Source organism: Tenrec ecaudatus, chromosome 2, assembly GCF_050624435.1.
Source record: "Tenrec ecaudatus isolate mTenEca1 chromosome 2, mTenEca1.hap1, whole genome shotgun sequence".
In the NCBI taxonomy this organism is placed as follows: Eukaryota; Metazoa; Chordata; class Mammalia; order Afrosoricida; family Tenrecidae; genus Tenrec; species Tenrec ecaudatus.
Window position 1 is genome coordinate 63,331,646 of NC_134531.1, and position 13,009 is coordinate 63,344,654.

A 13,009-nucleotide genomic window follows, 5' to 3' on the forward strand; every position below is an offset into this window, starting at 1 on the left:
CTCCGCAATGGTCACTCCAGTTAGTGTCTCTGTAGACTTACCTGTCTTTGGTTTCATAGACAGAAAATCAAACAAAAACAATCTCAAAAATAAAACTGAAGAGCAACTCAATTGAGAAGAAATCAGAAAATATTAAAAATTGGAACGAATTTGAAATGGTTCAAAAGGTGGATCCCACGATAGGGCATTACGTTTTAACTTAACTGCATCTGCCGTAGCCAACTTTGCCACGTTCTCTGTCTGACAGCAGCTGTGCATGTTGCTGGGTTGTGGTCAGCGGGAGGATGGTCACTAGCAGCTAAATCCATGTGTGGATCCTGCATATGGATCCTGTCACCCGAGCCGTCTGCTAAACAAAGGTTTAGAATTTAATCTCTGATACCATTCCCTCTCTTGGATTTGGATTTTATTCCTGACTGCTGTTTCCACGAGCACTGACCATGGATCCAAGCGAAGTGAAATCCTTGGCAGCTTCAGTCTGTTCTCCATTTCTTATGATGATGTTTATCAGTGAAGTTCTCAGGACTTTTGTCTGCTGGAAATAGTAAATGATGGTGCATACAATGGGATTCAATGCAGTCACTAAAATACTTGTTTACTAACAGGAAGTCAAATATGTGTGGTGTATTAATTAGCACTGAGGTACTGCGAAAAGATTGAATGTGTACACGTTGTCTTTAAAAGCATAAGAGACTGATAACAGCATGCATGAGGCTCAAGAGAATAAAGAAACTTTTTACTACAGATCCTTTTGTTTATTTTTGATACTTTTTTGATCCCCCTTTAAACCAGGAGCATGTATTATTTATTTTAAAACTAAATATTTAGGAAGCTAAAATAGATGAATGCGCACTCAAATTAAGTTAGTTTCTAAATATGCTGCCAATTCTAAATCGGAAAACTTCTCCTGCCCTCATGGTTGCTAGGAGAATATTTTCAGGCTAGAATGTACAAAAAGTTATCATCTAAGCCATTTCAGTTTCTGCTGTCTAGAGAAAGAATACATTTATAGAAGGTGGGTGGTCTGCTTAGCGTCTAGATGAAGGGAAATTAGATAGGAAGTACTTGTCAATGTATCACTTGGGACCACAGGGGCAAGGCAGTAGTTAGAAGACACACGTACTTTGGTACAAAGGAGGTATATACTTTTTATGACTCAAAAAAGTCAATCCCTATGTTTAGATTCTTCGCTTAACCAAACAAGCTTTTAGTTACTAATTAAACTTCCTTAGATTCTCATAACTAGGCAAGAGTCCCTGTACATTAGATACAAGTATTCTAGTCACTGTAAAAATTCAGTTTTCATTAGGAATTTTATTAATTCCTGGAGATTTGTTTGGACTGGATGCAAAAGCCTAACCATTGATGAGTGCTCCACTATGGTAGAGTTTCTTGACATAGAAAATCGAGGGAGTCGAATTCCTCAGGGGCCACTTCTCTATAGAGGCCAAGTGGAGTAGTCAGTCAAACTTTCTCTTGGATGGTTTATTCTCATCTTTTGAAAGGGGATAAAGGAAAAAGGAGAATCCCAAGTAGCAGTTCATATGGAAAGTCCTATGTGATCTGATGGTTCAACGCAACTAAAAGATAAGTAAACTCAGGTGCCACAATTATCCTGAGACCAGATACTGAGAGACAGCATCCCGTGATTCAGTTATTTGTTGGTCCAACTGGAAAATACTTCACCTTCATAACTGGAAAAGAAATGACCCGAGGCTCTTAGAAATCCCCAGATTTCTGGTATATTTTCAATATTGAAAGTACTATGAATGAAGAACACACAAACCTGTCTGGAAAGAAGTACAGACAGAATACTCCTTAGAAGCAAAGATGGCTAGATTTTGTCTCACCTACTTTGGCTGTATTATCAGGAGAGAGCAGTCCTAGGTAAAGAACCTCATGCTTAGTAAAGTTTAGAAATGAGGAACACTGTTAGGGAGTTGGATCGACACAATGACTCAAACAATGGACTCCAACATAACAGTTGTGAAGAGGTGCAGGATCAGCAGTGTTTTGTAGGCTTGCTACAACAACAACACAACAACACAGCCACTACTGTCAATGTGATTCTGACACATAGTCTTTAGGATGGAATAGAACTTCTCTGGAGGGTTTTCAAGGCTGCAATCTTGAACAGCTGCTAAATCTTCCATCTACAGGGTAGCTGGAGGGTTTGAACCACTGGCCCTTTGGGTTAGCTGCCAAGTGCTTTAACCTGAATTCCTTAGAATTTCTGGTGCAATTATAGAGTTTATATTTCAACATAAATTATATGCAAAATGCAAAGCCAAATTGAGATTTGGATATTTGAGGATCAACCAAGCTGACTTATTAGTTAAATGACTTAGCTGTCATAACAGCATGGTGGCATCAACTAAGTTGTTTGTTTTTCTCTTGCAGCCAAATGACAAATTATAAAATGACATGGGACTTGAGAATTACTCATGAATGACTGAAGCAATAAGTGTTAGCTTGGTGATTGTCAAAATTGTCAGATGTCCCAAGTCAACCCCGCATATCTCCTTTAAAGGAGATCAAGACTAGCTTGAGGAGGTGGGAAGGTTCACATCTCTGCTCATACTCCACTCCTCTCTCCACCAACTTATTCATTTCTATAACAGATATTTGTTGACTGTCTCTTAAAGTCAGAGGCTATGATATGTTCTTGAGTAATCTGCTATGAGAAACCATTTCAGATGTACTGCCAAGAAAGAGAGAAGATTTAAAAAATACATGACAGTTGTTTTAAAATATGTAAAGAGGGAGTAGGCTTATCTGTCTTTGTCCAGAGGGCAGGAGGATGGAAATTAGTAGATGATAGGGAGTGTCAAATTTGGCCATAAACTATTGAAGAGCCTTTTGACTTTGAAGCTGACCAACAATGGAATGCATTGCCTTGAAAAATCAGTGATTTTCCAGCTGGTTAAGGAAACTGACAGAGTACCGATAAGGGAGATGGGGTCCAGAAAGATTTATTGATCTGGACAAGGACAAGTTAGTGGAGGACTGGGGTTGGCATCCAGAATGGGAGCCTGTCCAGATCCGTCAATCCTTGGCATCTCATGATTTAACTTTTGCCTATTTAGCCCCAAAGCTCCATAATGTGTTATAATTTTTCATGTGGGTGAAGCACATGCTAATGTGTGGAAGTGAATCCCTGAGCTTTGAGTCCATACTAACATCTCAAACAGATTTGGAAATTCTGTACTTGTGGTATACAATCATCATTCTTGGGGTGCATTAGAATATTTTCTTATTTCATTATTGAAAGTAACTGATGTTTATGGAAATGACCCCCAAAAAAGAGCTGTCTAAGAAAATTGAAGTTATGGTGTAGAACATAAAATTTCCAGTAAATTAGAGTGATGTATGACTGTCAAAGATGACATAGATCTGTGATGTGAAATGTTTAGTGTTTAGCAATTTGCTGTAGAGGTGTTTGGGGGAATGTTCAAGACAAGAGTACTCATTCAACTCTGTCCTATAGTCTTCTTTGGTCTTTGTCCTAAATATTTTGAACAGCATTGGCTATGAGGAAGGAGGACGAATCCCTGGTCACATTTCAGTATTCAGGTAAAAAGGTGGGGCAGGGATTAAACAAAGGTGTCTCATGATGTATGACTTTGCTGCAGGCCTCAGCATCCAATGGGAGAGACTGACTCCATTTGACTTGTCAGATATTCCAGGTTGGTGGGATTCCAATTCTAAAACCATGGAGCAGGCCCTTAATCCATGTTGTTGTTGTTTTTAAAGCATCTGCTTTTTCCTGATGTCCTTAGGTCTAAGGACATTGCTTCAGAGTCAATAATGTTTTCAACTTTCTCCCCTGACTATCAGGGACAGTTTAGACTTAAATATTAAAGTCACACCAGGATTTTCTTTTCTTTTGTTAAAAAAAAACAAACAAACCATCTTATTAGGGCCTCATACAACTCTTATCACAATCCATCCATCCATCCATCCATCCATCCATCCATCCATCCATCCATCCATCCATCCATCCATCATGTCAAGCACATTTGTACTTTTGTTGCCATCATCATTCTTAAAACATTTGCTTTCTGCTTGAGCCCTTGGTATCAGCTCCTCATTTTCCCCCTCCCTCCCTACTCTGCCTCCCTCATGAACATTTAATAATTTAGAAATTATTTTTTTTCATGTCATACACTGTCTGATGTCTCCCTTTAATCACTTTTCTGCTGTCCATCCCCCAGGGAGGGGGTTATATGCAGATCCTTGTAATTGGTTCCCCCTTTCCACCCCACTTTCCCTCCACCCTCCCGGTATTGCCACTCTCACCACTGGTCCTCACACCAGGACTCTCATGGAACTTTCCCATTGCCTCAAGTCTCCTTCTCTTGTTGCTGGGTACTGAGCAGTCAGTGATGCTTCATAGTGACCATGCGACAGTGCAACTGTGCTAGTGTTATTGGATGGGATTTTACAGAAGCACATTGCCAAGTAGAACCACTAGGTGGATTTCCAACTAACCTTTCCTGGTTAGCAGCAGGGGTTTTCTGTTAACCCCCTAGTGAACTAGCAGCACCAGCATTTCTTGTGAGTTCTTGTTGTTGCTGGGTGCTTTTGACACGGTGGTTCCTACTCACGGTGATCCTTTGTACCACATTGTCCAGCCCCATGCCATCTTCACAATTGTTATGCCCAAGCCCATTGTTGCAGCCACCTTGTCAATCCATCTTGTCAGGGGTCTTTCTCTTTTTCACTGCCCTTTACTTAACCAGACACCAGGGACTGGTGTCCCCTAATAACATGTCCAAAGGATAGGACACACAGCTCACGCAGTCCTCTCTTCCAAGGAATATTCCGGCTGTACTTCTTCCGAGAGAGTTTTGTTTTCGTTCTTCTGGAAATGCATGGCACTGTCAGTATTCTCCATCAACACCGTAATTAAAATGCAGCAAGCCTTCCTCTTCACTCACCCTCAGTCAAGGCCCAACTTTCACCCACATGTGAGGCCATTGAAAAGACCATGGCTTTGGGCAGGCCATGCTCTCAAGGTGACACCCCTCCTCTTCAACGCCGTAAAGAAGTCTTCTGCAGCAGAGGTGCTCAATGCAGTGCGCCATTTGATCTCTTGACTGCCGCTTCCATGAGCAGTGCTTGTGGATCCAAGCAAGATAAAATCCTTGACAACATCGATCTTGTCTCTGTTTGTCATCGCGTTGCATGTTGGTCCAGTTGTGAGGATTTTCATTTCTGTACATGGAATTGTGGCATTGGGAATGTCAGAGATGAAAAATGTCAGTCCTCCACCCCTTTATAGAAACACAAAATTGTGAACACCAAAAGTCCCAAGATGTTTCAAATAATTAAGTAGGTCACCTGCTAACTGAGAGGTTAGATGTTTGAGTACATCCAGAGGCACATTGGAAGAAAGGCCTGGTGATCAATTTCTGAAAGATCAGCTGTTGGAAGCTCTGTGGAGCTGAGTCAACTCTAGACACATGGGTGCAGTGAGCCAGAATCTACTCCACAAACACTGGCTGAAAGGGGATGGAAGTCAGCAATTCATGCTTTCAGAAGCCTGTCTAGTGATAGAGACGCAAGTGAGAGTCTGAGAACGACTGCTTGAACATATTCAGAAGCAGGAAGAGTGACTGGGCTCTAAGAGAAGGCTCAATATCCAGCCTCCACCTCCCAGGCTTTCTCCCCCGAAGAGGAGAGCACTAATGGAAGCCAGCAATGCCCAGACCATCTCCATCTGCACAGACATAGACCCAGCTGGTCGGGGCCTTTGTGGACCACAGAGAAGGAAGCTGAAAATGCTGTAGACGTTTCTGTTCGGGTCCCAGTGGCCCTGTCAAGGTTTACGAGGCACCCAGCTATTGCATAAATGGAAATGGAGATGTCAGCACACCCATGATGAACCATGAACAGTGGTTCAGTTCACAGGAACTGTGCTGAGACCCTCAAACCAGCTGCCTTTTGCATATTTCTCCCTGCAAAGCCGTCAACACGGCGCTTTGCCAGCTCCAATTTTACTTGAGAAAGCCAAAGCCCAACCGTTTATATGATTCATATTTTTTATTACTAGAACTTTACCAAGTTGAATGTTTAACAAGTGGAATAGCAAAATCTCTGTGTGTGTGCGTGTGTGTGTGTGTGCGCGCGCTTTTCACCTACTAAATATTTCAATCTCAGCCATCTCCCCCCTCCCTTTGTCACTAGTTTCTCTTCTATATGCCTGGCTGTGCTTACGTGACAGCTGTTTTACACTGATATAAACATGCACCCCACTTCAACTCAATAAATGGCAGGAGAACAGCAGGGAGCCTATTTCTTCCTGTTACATCCAATCCCGCTATCAATGTGTGTGTCCGTTAATGACAAGCAACATTTGCACAAGCAACATCTGCAGGGTCTACACCTGGCCACAAAGAGGCAGCCCACACTCCAAGGCAAGTCCAGGGGTAAGGGGGTGTCGGAACTTTTACCCCAGAGTGGACCTTCCAGGACTGCAATAGAGCCCGGTCCCTTACTGTGACCAGGGTGTTGATAGAAGCTCTTGAGAGGAGCCGGGCTGCTGAGGAATGGTGTGGGACAAGGGTATCAGGAAGCACTCAACTGGGGATTTTGGGGGCAGTCAATAATGCTGTGGACCTCACTTGTTCAAGAGCATATACTATCTTTCAGCTCTGGAAATCTTCCGTTTCCAGGTGGTGGTCTGGTAAACAGATGGTTTAATAAAGCCTGTTTCTCGTTTCCTTGATGGCTGCTAAATTTCAGACCCAAACCCTGGAAGTTCTGGCTCCTTTCCAATGGTGGGAAGGAAGGCCAGAGGCAAGGCAGCCGAAAGGACTGTGAATTCAAGATCATGCTCAGAAATGTGTACCAGGGCATCTGGAATACATGCTCTCATTGGAAAGTTAATTTGAGATTTGAGAAACTTGTGGTGTGAGTCCTTCTGGCTGGCTAGGGGCCAGGGAGACTCGCCTGCATTTGAAGCAGAGAGCCAGATAGGAAGTGGTCTACCCTCCATGACTTAATTGATGCCTGCTGAGAACCTGAATAAAGCTAAGTCTGGATTTATGGATCAAAGCAGGCCTTTTCCTGTAAACCTTTTCCCTGGTAGTTAAAGAAAGGGCAATCTTTTATGAATAGCCCAATCTGGATTGGCCTTTACCTGCTTGGCAGAATTCATTCTAGGAGCAAGCGTGTTTTTATACAAAACCTCTGCGTGCTAAATAAAGGTCAATGAAATAGCAGGCAGCCTACTTCATCCCATTATGCCTCTGTTTGTCACCAACCAGTTTCGCTCCAAAGCTTCCCGACAATACTAGTCTTTGACAGTGGCTCGGCCACAGAGCGCCGGGTGGCAGGGCTATCCCATGGTTTTATTTACAGATACTTTTCTGAGCAGCATCATGGCCTGGTGGGAACTGGTGTGGCTCAGAATATAGCTAAACCAAGGGACAATGGCTGAGTCCAGCTTTGGAGGCTCTTGCGCCCCCACAGTGATCTTTGGGGTGGAAGCTTTGCACAAACAAATTTGGGGGTTGGGAGGTTGGCAGGGGGTTGGTTGACTGGAAAGATCCACAGCAAGGGGTGGGGTATGAAAGAAAGCCCCCTCCCACCCTGAGGAAGTGGGGCCTCAGAGCAAATCAGAGTGCTAGCCTCCAGATACTTTACACTACAATCCATTCGAATGGGCGGCAAGGGGGGATCCGAAAGTAAGGTTCCTGAGCACTTGCTGCATTGGTCTTAATACCCATGTTGGGTGGATTATTTCCCTTTGTCATTAGTAACATGCCTGTGGTTACACAGGGGAGGGGGGGTTACGTCGAGAACCAATGATCTCATGTAGTTGGTTCTAGCAATCCAACTGCTGCCCTGAATTGAATCTGAAACGTTCATAGGCATACAAATCACATGGACATTTTGTTAATAGCAGAGACACTTCTGTAGGTCTGGGAGGGCCCTGGGAGTGTGCTTCTACCAGGTTCGTGGTTGATGTTTGTGGTGCTGGACCGTGGCCTATGCTTTCAGGAGAAAGACCCTGCACTCTAAGCAGGTTAGAGGCCATTCTAGCTCCCTCGCTGCCTCCAGGCAGGAAGTACATGATTAGCTTCATGGGCATGAGCTGGGTCCCCTGTCTCCAGCTGTGAGCGTCTATCTGCACCACCAAACCTTCTTAAGACAGTCGGACCTGTGTACGTTTGCCCTGGTTGCCCTTCCCCAGCGAACCCCAGAAAGAAAGGAAGATATTTCAGGATTTCCACTGCAACATCCACTCCCAGGTTGCAGCTAATGTCTCTCAGAATTTCCAGACATCTCTCAGTGACCTGCGGCCCATCCCCTTCCTGCCTTCAGAACTCTAGGGCCCAGGAGACACAGTGGCAGTGTGACCCAGGGCATTATTTGAGGTGGCTCCTCTAGCCACGGTCTTTGTAACTCCAATCCAATGACCCAGAGAAAACATATAAATAGGGCAGAACTCTAATAAGGGCTTGGTCAATTTAATCATTCTCCTGAGCATCAAAACGAGCCCTCTCAGAAGCAGAGGCGGAGGTAGCACTACCATCCAGAAAGAAGAGCTAGATGGGGGGCATCTTCTGGGCCCCGAGATCCTTGCGTGCTGAACCTCCTTGATCCAGGAGACAGAGCTGCGATGCCACAGGAGTGGTTGGTGAAGCGGTGGCGGCAGAGCAGCGGCAGCAGACACCAAGAGCGGGAGACAAGGGGCAACTTAGAGCCTGCAGAGCAAGTCAAGGTGAGTGCCTTCAGGCAGGAGGCTCCTCAAGGGTAGGATGCTTCCTGGCACTTAATGGGGGCAGACAGGCTTGCTGGTCCACAGGATTAGACCAGAGGGACAACAGAAAAGAGGCACCCCTGACTGATACATTTAACAGTTTACCATTTGATCTCCTTTTTGCTCAATTTTGAATTTGTTCTGGTTTATAAAATGTCCTTCTTTCTTTTTGATTGATGCTTTACTTTGCTTTTGTTTCCTTCGTAATGTCTGCCTGCATCTGACATCCAGGATGGGGAAATCTATAGCGTCGGTAACTGGCTCCGTGGTTCCTTGTGGGTATGGCAGGGGATGGAGAGCTAACAACAGTAACTGCACAAACCAAGACGATGTTCTAAAATGTATGATGGTGATGCCTGTGCTTCTCTTCTTGATGCAAGTGGACTATTGAGTTGAATGACATGTGAATTATATGCCAATAAAAAATTTTAATTTTTTAATGCTAAAAAAAGAAAAGAAATGTTTCCTTAAGCATTTCTTACTGAATTGAAGCCTATTAACTCCTCTCACACTGCAGTCGTAGTACAGCTTCTGGGTTCTGGGTGGCCATTGCAATGAATGACTGCGCCCAACAGTAAAGTTGAGAATCTCGTGGGTTGGGGGTGGTGTGGGTGATGGTTGGTATCAAAACTGGCAAAAGGAAGAAAGAGAGTGGGGGCAGAGAGAGTCCTACCTCTGCCTTGTAGGAATTGGCTTCGGGTTGATGCTGATGTCGATTCTCCACCCCGCTGGTGAGGTCTAAGAAGGTCAGATGCTGCTCCCAGGCCATTCTTCCAAACAGGAGCACCAAGGCCTTGCTGCTCAAAGTTGGTGATGTCACACCCACACTCTTCACCTTCCTCATCTTTTAGATGACATTTTATAGCCACCAGGAGACTTCGGGGTTTCTTTGGTACATCTTGGTGAAAAATGAGGGACCTGGGTTCACTCCTTCAATTGCTCATTCATCAGAAGCTGGGAGTGTCACCTTGCTAGCCCTTCATTTTCTCTCTAAAAAGAGCCCCTAAGGATACTCCCAAGATTAAGGAATTTGCACTTCTAAAACAATGTGAGTTTCCCTTGGAAATAAGTCCCAATAATAGAAATGTGTGATAATCATATGAGGACGGCTGAAGCCTGTGAGTGCGCTCGGGCCATTCAGCAGCTCCTCGGGCTTAATGACCAGCCCTGCCCTTTGGTTTCCAAAACCTCTCCTCAGTAGTATAGCCTTTCACTGAAGTCATCAAAGTCAATGACCTGCTTAAAATGCCGTCAATTTCACTGCCAGTCAAACCCCACTTATGTGCCAAGACCCCGCTGTTTGCACTTCCACAGAGAGAATTCCACATCACTGACCCAGCCAGTAGCCATGTGTGCCTGGGTTTCTGGACAGAAAGTAAAAAACAGCCACTCTGCCCGATACACTAGACCCAGGCTGACTGTAGTCGAAACCGAAATGGCATTTTTGATGACCTAATAACAGGACTGCTTTGGTGAATTCCAGCAGGTTCATATCCCCACTGCCAGTTTGGGGAGTGGGGAGCTGGAGCAGTTGGAACACCAAGAAAGAATTCTCCCAGGGGGAGTCCTGAGCCCAGGAAAGGTGGCAGGCTGGGGCAACTTCGAACAGACACTTCCAATTCCTTATCCAAAGTGCCACTTCTCACTGCCTCTGCAATATACAGGGAAATTGTTCTTGTCTGAGGATGAGATTGGTTTATTCAGAAGAGGAGAGGCTCACCTGGCTGCATTGTCTGTCAGGGAATCAGGCAATCATGTTGTTGAGACGATGATTTATCTTGTACCTGGGATGTCGTAACAATCTTTCAATCACTTCATTACAAGGTTATGTTTCTGCTTCCCCTGTCTCTTGACACACAGCATGGAGTTCTCCTGCCTTTTCCCATTTGATTTTCATTTGTTCCCTTGCTGCATGCATTACATTGTTACGGGTTCACATCACCGGTGACACGGCTGTGGACTCAGAAGTCATTTATAAGCAACTAGCGCAAGGCTACACAAATCCAAATGCACCAAGAGGAGCTTGCTGCTTGTTTCCTGCTTATCTTGCATTTCTGCATAAAGGATGAAACGTCAGGCAGAGTTTGCAGTTCTCCAAAGGCCCTTATGCAATGATTTGCCCCTCACGTAGACCACATATGCATGTTTCTTGGGTCTCATTTATAGTTGGCGTTATACACTCATTCATTAGGTCTCTGATTTTACCCCCTTTCTCCACTTTTTCCTGGGGTCTCTTCTTCCAATGTCTTATGATCACATTTCCTTCAAACAGTCGAGGGAATGGGCAACTTGAGACGCACATCCTATTGCAGCATCAGGGAGAAATCAAGGGGTGTGGAACCCAAACTGCAAAACAGACCAGAACAATTTCGCCTTCCTGCCACTTTCTCTCTTTTTCTTCCAAGTCTCTATTTTATATCTGGGACAATAAATATCCCACTTTCCTTTCTACCTTACTTAACATTTTGATTTCCAAAGTTGTTTTGCTCCAGTTAACCTGACTAAATAAATCTAGATGTAATTCACCATGTGAACTCACTGTAACCACCTCAATTTCCCTCTTCCCATCAGTTTTCAAGTGCTGTTTGTGGTGCCATCAAGTTGATGCCCATTCATAGTGACCTCACTTGCAATAGAATGAAACACTGCCAGGTTCTGAGCCAACCTCCCAATCATTCTGCGTCAGTCCATCTCATTGCTCTTTTTGTGATGGCTTTCCATTCTACCAAAGCATGATGCACGGTCCGTCCTGATGACACACCCCAAATTCCCGAGACAAAGTCTTATATCCTCACTTCTGAGGAGGATTCTGATGGTACTTCTTCCAAGAATGAATATTTGTTCTTCTGGCAGTTCGCGGCGTATTTAATAGTCTTTGCCAACCGCATAGCTAAAAAGCACCAGTTCTCCTGTTCTTCCTATCCACTGTCCAGCTTTTGATATGCATATAAGGTGATAGAAAATACCATGATTTGGCACAGGGAAAAAGCTACTGTATACAAACACCCCAGGGTGAGGTCCAGGTAGTATGGCAGGGGCCAGACAAAATCCAGGGGTACATATGGTAGCTAACTAGAAAGGGGGTAGAGGGAGGAAAGGGGAAAGAAAAAAAAAGATGTGTGATGGGGGAATAGGGCACTGACCCACCCAAGGGGAGGGTATTGTTTGTGTCTCCACAGGGAAAGAAGGTCCGGCTATAAAGCCAGTGCCAGACGAATGCATTGTGCCGGCAAGGAGTAGGGAGCCAGTGGAGGGGCCTGAGGGCTCGGCCCCCATACCAGCTACATGGACAACTGCCCCTCAACCCAGAAGAATTTACCTGAGAGGACAGCAGTGAAGCTGCAGCTAGGGGAGAGGGGCATGTCTGATCAGAGCAAAGGGGAGCAAATGAAGGGGGAAGAAGAGAGAGTGAAGCACATCCTGTCCCACCAAGCCTAGAGGACAATATCCCTGCTCTGAACAGTCAATGGACAGATTGGACAATATGGCTGATCCCACTATGAGACACGCCGTCCCTTGATGGCCCAGGACCCTAAGGGGGGCAACACTAGAAACTTAGTGTCGGGACTTGACCAGACTGACCCTGTGATACCAAGGCAAACCACTAAAAGCGTGCAGCAGAACAACCATGGGAGCAGAGCAGGGAGCCCCTGAGGGAGTACAAAGGACAGACTCTGCGGCCAAAGCATGGTACCCCATTGGACCTGACTGAAGGACATGCCTAGAGATCAAAAAACAGACCTCGATCTATTTACAGGTTTTTCTTTCTTTTTAATTTTTTTCTTTTAATTAATTTATTCTTCTATGGGTAATTAGTTTCCTTTTTTGTTGTCATCTCTGTGTTCTCACCCATCACCTATCTTGCTATGGCTTGATTTTTGGTGCATATTATTATCGCTACAGATCTATCTAGATAAGATAGATGATGAATAGTCTGGAGGAGAAAACAACGGGACTAATGGTTCCAGGGGGACATGGGAGATGGGGAGGGGGTTAAAGAGGGCGTGCTGACCAACCCAGGGACAGGGGAGCAACTAGTGATCCAAAATCAGTGGCAAGGACGGTGTGAGTGGTCTGGTAGGGATTCAGCAAGGGCAATGTAACCAAGAGAAATTACTGAAACCCAAATGAAGGCTGAGCATGAGTGGGACAAGCGGAAAGTACAAAGAAATAGAGGAAAGAACTAGGCTACAAAGGGTATTTACAGAGGTCTAAGGACTGGAAAGTTCATATGTAAAT